This window comes from Scyliorhinus canicula, chromosome 4 (genome assembly GCF_902713615.1).
Source record: "Scyliorhinus canicula chromosome 4, sScyCan1.1, whole genome shotgun sequence".
In the NCBI taxonomy this organism is placed as follows: domain Eukaryota; kingdom Metazoa; phylum Chordata; class Chondrichthyes; order Carcharhiniformes; family Scyliorhinidae; genus Scyliorhinus; species Scyliorhinus canicula.
In genome coordinates, this window is record NC_052149.1 from 124,177,557 (window position 1) to 124,183,556 (window position 6,000).

At 44.7% G+C, this 6,000-nt stretch overlaps 1 protein-coding gene across 1 annotated transcript in view; it reads right to left on the reverse strand.

Moving 5' to 3' along the window:
• LOC119964941 (interferon-activable protein 202-like) overlaps window positions 1-5,646 on the reverse strand; it is a 64,030-nt gene extending 58,384 nt beyond the window's left edge. The window contains exon 1 of the mRNA XM_038795154.1: window positions 5,517-5,646. The gene's annotated coding sequence lies outside the window, so the exon portion shown is untranslated. The remainder of the gene's footprint in view (window positions 1-5,516) is intronic.
• Between the last annotated feature and the right edge of the window lie 354 nt (window positions 5,647-6,000).

The window sequence follows — 6,000 nt, forward strand, 5'->3', positions numbered from 1 at the left end:
TTAACAAATCTATCACCTGCCCTGGTTCATTACCAAGTATCAAATCCAATATGGCCTCCCCTCTGGTCCGACAATCTACATACTGTGTTAGAAAAGCTTCCTGGACACACTGCACAAACACCACCCCATCCAAACTGTTTGATCTGAAGAGTTTCCACTCAATGTTTGGGAAGTTGAAGTCACCCATGACTACTACCCTGTGATTTCTGCACCTTTCCAAAATCTGTTTCCCAATCTGTTCCTCCACATCTCTGCTGCTATTGGGGGGCCTATAGAAAACTCCCAACAAGTTGACTGCTTATTTCCTATTTCTGACTTCAACCCATATTACCTCAGTAGGCAGATCCTCCTCGAACAGTCTTTCTGCAGCTGTTATACTATCTCCAATTAACAACGCAAACCCCCACCTCTTTTACCACCTTCCTTAATCTTATTGAAACATCTATAACCAGGAACCTCCAACAACCATTTCTGCCCCTCTTCTATCCAAGTTTCCGTGATGGCCACCACATCGTAGTCCCAAGTACCGATCCATGCCTTAAGTTCACCCACCTTATTCCTGATGCTTCTTGCGTTGAAGTATACACACTTCAACCCATCTAACCTTTTTGGACACGAAAGGGCAATTTAGCATGGCCAATCCACTTAACCTGAAAATCTTTGGACTTAATCTAGTGACAATTTTGAACAGTCAGAGTACCAGAGTGTGTTAAACCAGGAACTGTCGCAGAGATAAGTTACAACTAACATGGTAGTTTCAGCAAATGTGCAAATCTTTCTTCAAATAACTTCATTAATTCACTAAATGAAGCCAAGATTCACAAAGTTCTGCAGATGGCACTAACTATACAGTTCCTCAAATTGAATTTTGACCCAAGTAAGAAAGTATATTTGAATCTTCAGCTGCGTGTAAGTTTTCTTACACGCCTTAAAGGAGCAGTCTGACAAATTCTCTTTCAACATGTTAGTTGAGAAATCTGTTGATTGGTTCTCTACCGATGCCTACCATAAGCCTACCTTCACTGATCAACAGAGACATTGGGGTTTCTAGAATTCCACACCGCTACAAGACTGACCTTATTGGCAATGTTGCAAACGACCTGAGTCGTTTTCTCAACATGCAAGCTTAATTCTGAAATAGGGCGCATCAAAGCTATTGTGTGAGATAATGCCGACCCAATCAAAACAGCATTGACCAGGAGTGACATCCAAAGGCTCTAGCATAACTGATATCAATGAAATTCACGGGGAAGTCATACCATGCACAAAGGAAGATGCTTGTGGTTGTTGGAGGTTAATCATCTCAGTCCCAGGAATCTTTTAACCGAGAAACGATAGGTAGGACTTCAAGTGGTGGCCATGAACAGAGAAGTCGCACGAAAAGTGACTCTCTTTGAGAACTTTTTACCAGGCCCTTTTAACCCGTCAAACAGAGGAAAAAGCAGAGAAAAAGCTCCCTGATCAACAACCAACCGACCGAATGCCGTCACAACCAGCCACAGAGAAAGGAAGTCCCCAACCGCAAAGCAAAAGGACATGCGGGACGATGCAGAGTGGATCTGTAGAAGGCAGGTAGTATTGAGGAAGCAAGGAGGCTGCAGAAGGATTTGGACAGGTTAGGAGAGTGGGCAATGAAGTGGCAGATGAAATACAATGTAGAAAAGTATGAGGTTATGCCGTTGGAAGGAGGAATTTAGGCATGAACTATTTTCTTAATGGGGAAATGCTTAAGAAATCAGAAGCACAAAGGGACTTGGGAGTCCTTGTTCACGATTCTCTTAAGATTAACGTGCAGGTTCAGTTGGCAGGTCAGAAGGCAAATGCAATGTTACCATTCATGTCAAAGGGGCTCGAATACAAGACCAGGGATGTACTTCTGAAGCTGTACAAGGCTCTGATCAGACCCCATTTGGAGTATAGTGAACAGTTTTGGGCCCTGTATCTAAGGAAAGATGTGCTGGCCTTGGAAAGGGTCCAGAAGAGGTTCACAAGAATGACCCCTGGAATGATGAACTTGTCATATGAGGAACGGTTGAGGACTCTGGGTCTGTACTCGTTGGAGTTTAAAAGGATGAGAGGGGATCTTATTAAAACTTACAAGATACTGCGAGGCCTGGATAGAGTGGATGTGGAGAGGATATTTCCATTTTACACTTGTGTGAGGAATAAAAGAATGACCAAGGTGAAGTTAGGGCCGGTCAAGGACAGTAGTGGGAACGTGTGCATGGAGTCTGACAATATAGGAGAGGCCCTAAATGAATACTTTTCTTCAGTGTTCCCAAAGGAGAGGGGCCATGTTGTTGAGGAGGATAGTGCGATGTAGGCTGGAGGAGGTAGATATTCGGAAGGAAGATGTGTTCGAAATTTTGAGAAGCCTGAGGATAGATAAGTCCCCCGGGCCAGATGGGGTATATCCTAGGATTCTTTGGGAGCCAAGGGTTGAGACTGCAGAGCCTTTGGCTTTGATATTAATGTCCTCAGTGTCTACAGGAATGATGCCAGAAGACTGGAGAGAGGCGAATGTTGTCCCCTTGTTCAAAAAAGGGAATGGGTATAACCCTGGGAATTATAGGCCGATTAGTCTCTCTTCAGTCATTGGTAAATTATTGGAAAAGGGTCCTGAGGGATAGAATTATGATCATTTGGAAAGATACAATTTAATCCAGGATAGTCAGCAAGGATTTGTGAGGGGTAGGTCTTGCCTCACAAGTTTGATTGTATTCTTTGAGGAGGTAACTAAGTACATAGATGAAGGTAGAGCAGTTGATGTCATATACATGGATTTTAGTAAGGCGTTTGATAAGATGCCCCATGATTGGCTCATGCAGAAAGTAAGGAGGCATGGCATAGTGGGAAATTTGGCCGATTTGACCAGTAACTGGCTATCACACAGAGGGTGGTGGTAGATGGTACATTTTCATCCTGGAGCCCAGTCACCAGCGGTGTCCCACAGGGATCAGTGCTGGGTCCTCTGCTATTTGTGATTTTTATCAATGACTTGGATGATGAAGTTGAAGGTTGGGTTAGTAAATTTGCTGATGACACCAAGATGGGTGGAGTAGTGGATAATGTGGAGGGCTGTTGTAGGCGGCAAAAAGACATTGATAGGATGTAGAGCTGGGCTGAAAAGTGGCAGATGGAGTTTAAACCTGATAAGTGCGATAGAACGCAAAGGCGACGGTTGAAATTGCAAATAAAGTTCATTTCAATACAATTCCAATACTCCTCCACTTCCCTAAGGGTCCCCTTTCCCAACCTGCACCTAGGCTGGGCTTTTAGTACAGCTGGGGTTCTCTTTGGAGAGGGGAAGCCCCACCCCCTTAAAGGGGATGTTCATATTCCGGGGAGGTCATGGGAAATCGTATTGTCCTGATCCCAGGACTTCCATCAGGGTTACAACAGCGCCCAATAATAAAAAAGTAAATTGGGTAGCGCCAAACCTCCCAGCTACCTCTCTCTCTGTAGAAACATTCTACAAATCAGTGGGGTCTTGCCCGCCCAAATAAAGGACGTTACCATTTTATTGACACCACAAAAGAAACATTTGGGGAGAAAGACTGGGAGACACTAAAACAAAGCAAAAACCTCGGGAGGACATTAATTTTCACAGTCTGTACCCTCCCCGCCAAGGTCAAAGGGAGGCCATCCCACCTTTTCAAGTCGGCCTTGACCCCATTCACCAGACTAGCAAAGTTAAGTTTGTGGAATGAGACCCAATCGTGGGCCACTCGGATTCCCAGGTAATGGAAATTTGTCCTGGCCAGACAAAATAGCAATTTCCCCAGATCAGCTCCCTTCCCTGGCAGATTCATCGGAAAATTTTAACTTTTGCCCAAATTCAGCTTATGCCCAAGAAGGAGCCAAAACTGTTATCTCCTCTACATTGGAGAGTGGGTCTGTGATGTACAGAGGTTAAACATCCACATAGAAAGATGTCCTATGCTCCCTACCCCCCACTCACCCCCTCCACACAGTTGACAATTTCAATGCCATGGCCAGAGGTTCGATTGTCAAGGCAAACGAAAGAGGAGACAATGGACAACCATTCCTCATATCCCTTTTCAATTGGAAGTAACTCAAACTCAGGCCATTCGTACGTACACTTGCAGTGGAGGCACTGTACAGGAGCCGAATCCATGGTATAAATTTTTGCCAACAACTTTGCCAATAACATAACGTCTGCATTCAACAACAAAATGGATCAATATGACCCACACTTTGCAGGATCTTTATCCTTCTTCAGGAGCATAGAAATCAATGCCTGCACCAAGATGACCAGCAATACCCCCCAAAGCAAGGGCTCATTGAACATATCCAAGAACAGTGGGATCAACTGACCCACAAACCTTTTATAAAATTCGATAGGGAACCCATCCTGACCCAGAGCTCTACCAGACTATTAATCCGATACACTTCATACCCTCCCCTGGTCCCATCATCAAGTACCCTTCCCCACTGCTCCACCACCAGGAAAGACAACCCATCCAAAATTGCATCATTGGCAATCTCTCCTATGGAGGCTCTGACTTATATAACTCTTGATAAAAGGCCTTAAATGCCACATTAACCTTCCCTGGAGCAGAAACCAACCCAGCACTCAAATCCCTTATCTGCATTAACTCCCGGGAAGCAGCCTGCTGCCTCAGCTGGTACGCCAAAAGATGACTGGCCTTCTCCCGTATTTGTAGAAGGTCCCCCTCGAGCGCCGAAGCTGGTTCACCACCTTGCCCGTCGAGATCAGCTCCAGGTCCGTCTACAGTTTCTTCCTACTCGCAGCAACACCAGTATTGGGGCAATGGAGTACCAGCAGTCCACCTCAAAAATAGAATCTACCAGCCTCTGCTTGTCCGCCCTACCATATTATCCTTGTGTGCCTTGTAAGATATTCCAGGGATTCCCATAACATGGAAGGTGAAATTACCTTGTTCCTTTTGAACTTAATGTACTGCCCAGTAGCGGAGGATATACACTCACAGAATCCCTCAACGACCAGCATCGCCAAGTCCAATCTCCACAGGGATCGCTAAGCAAGGCCCAGCTCCAACATCAGATAATAATAATCTTTATTAGCGTCACATGTAGGCTTACATTAACATTGAAATAAAGTTAATGTGAAAGCCCTTAGTCACCACATTCCTGCGCCTGTTCGGGTACACAGAGGGAGAATTCAGAATGTCTAATTCACCTAACAAGCACGTCTTTCGGGACTTGTAGGAGTAGACCCGATGGACTGTGAGAAAAAATAAAAGAAACTCCTTATCCCTCAGATACATAGACCTCCATTGGCATTCCACCTGGCATATCTGTGCTGGCTCGCTGGGGTAGTCCTATTCCCTTGTGCTTTCCCTGCAGCTCTCTAAATGTTTTTTCGTCAAGTGCTTCTCCGACGCCCAAAAGGAAGTGGTAGTAGTTGGGAGGGGATAAACTGAGGCCCAGGTTCAGGGCCTTGCAAATGTCGGGACTTTGTGCAACCAGCAGAGGTTAAATTGAACCGAATCTCAGGGCGATTCACTTACCTGGAGAGAGAGAGTATGAAATGAAACAGCAGAAAGGGATCAACTGGAACTCAGGCTCAGGGCCACTCTCTGGAGAAAGAGAAAGAGAAAGAGTCGGCAATGAGAGCAGATTTCGTGGCGCTCAAATTTGAAAAAGTGACGTCACCAGAAGGCTGTGAGTTAATTAGTGGGTGGGTATTGCAGCGTCGTTGCTCTCCCTCCAGTAAGGGATTTAGCCTAAATTACATTCTACTGAAAAAACGTACACCTAAGGAAAATAGATTGAAGGATATAATTAGAAAACTAAGCGGCACAACTGTACCTGAGGAACACAGGTGGTTCATTCATAAGAATTTTTTTATGACATCCTTCAATCAATTAAAGATTTTTAAAAAAATCTTTTTATTCTCCACATTTTCATTCAATAAACAGCAAAGGAAACACAAAAAAAACAATCCCAAAGAGCAGCACCCCCCTCAATATACTGTCTGATACATCCAGTCGT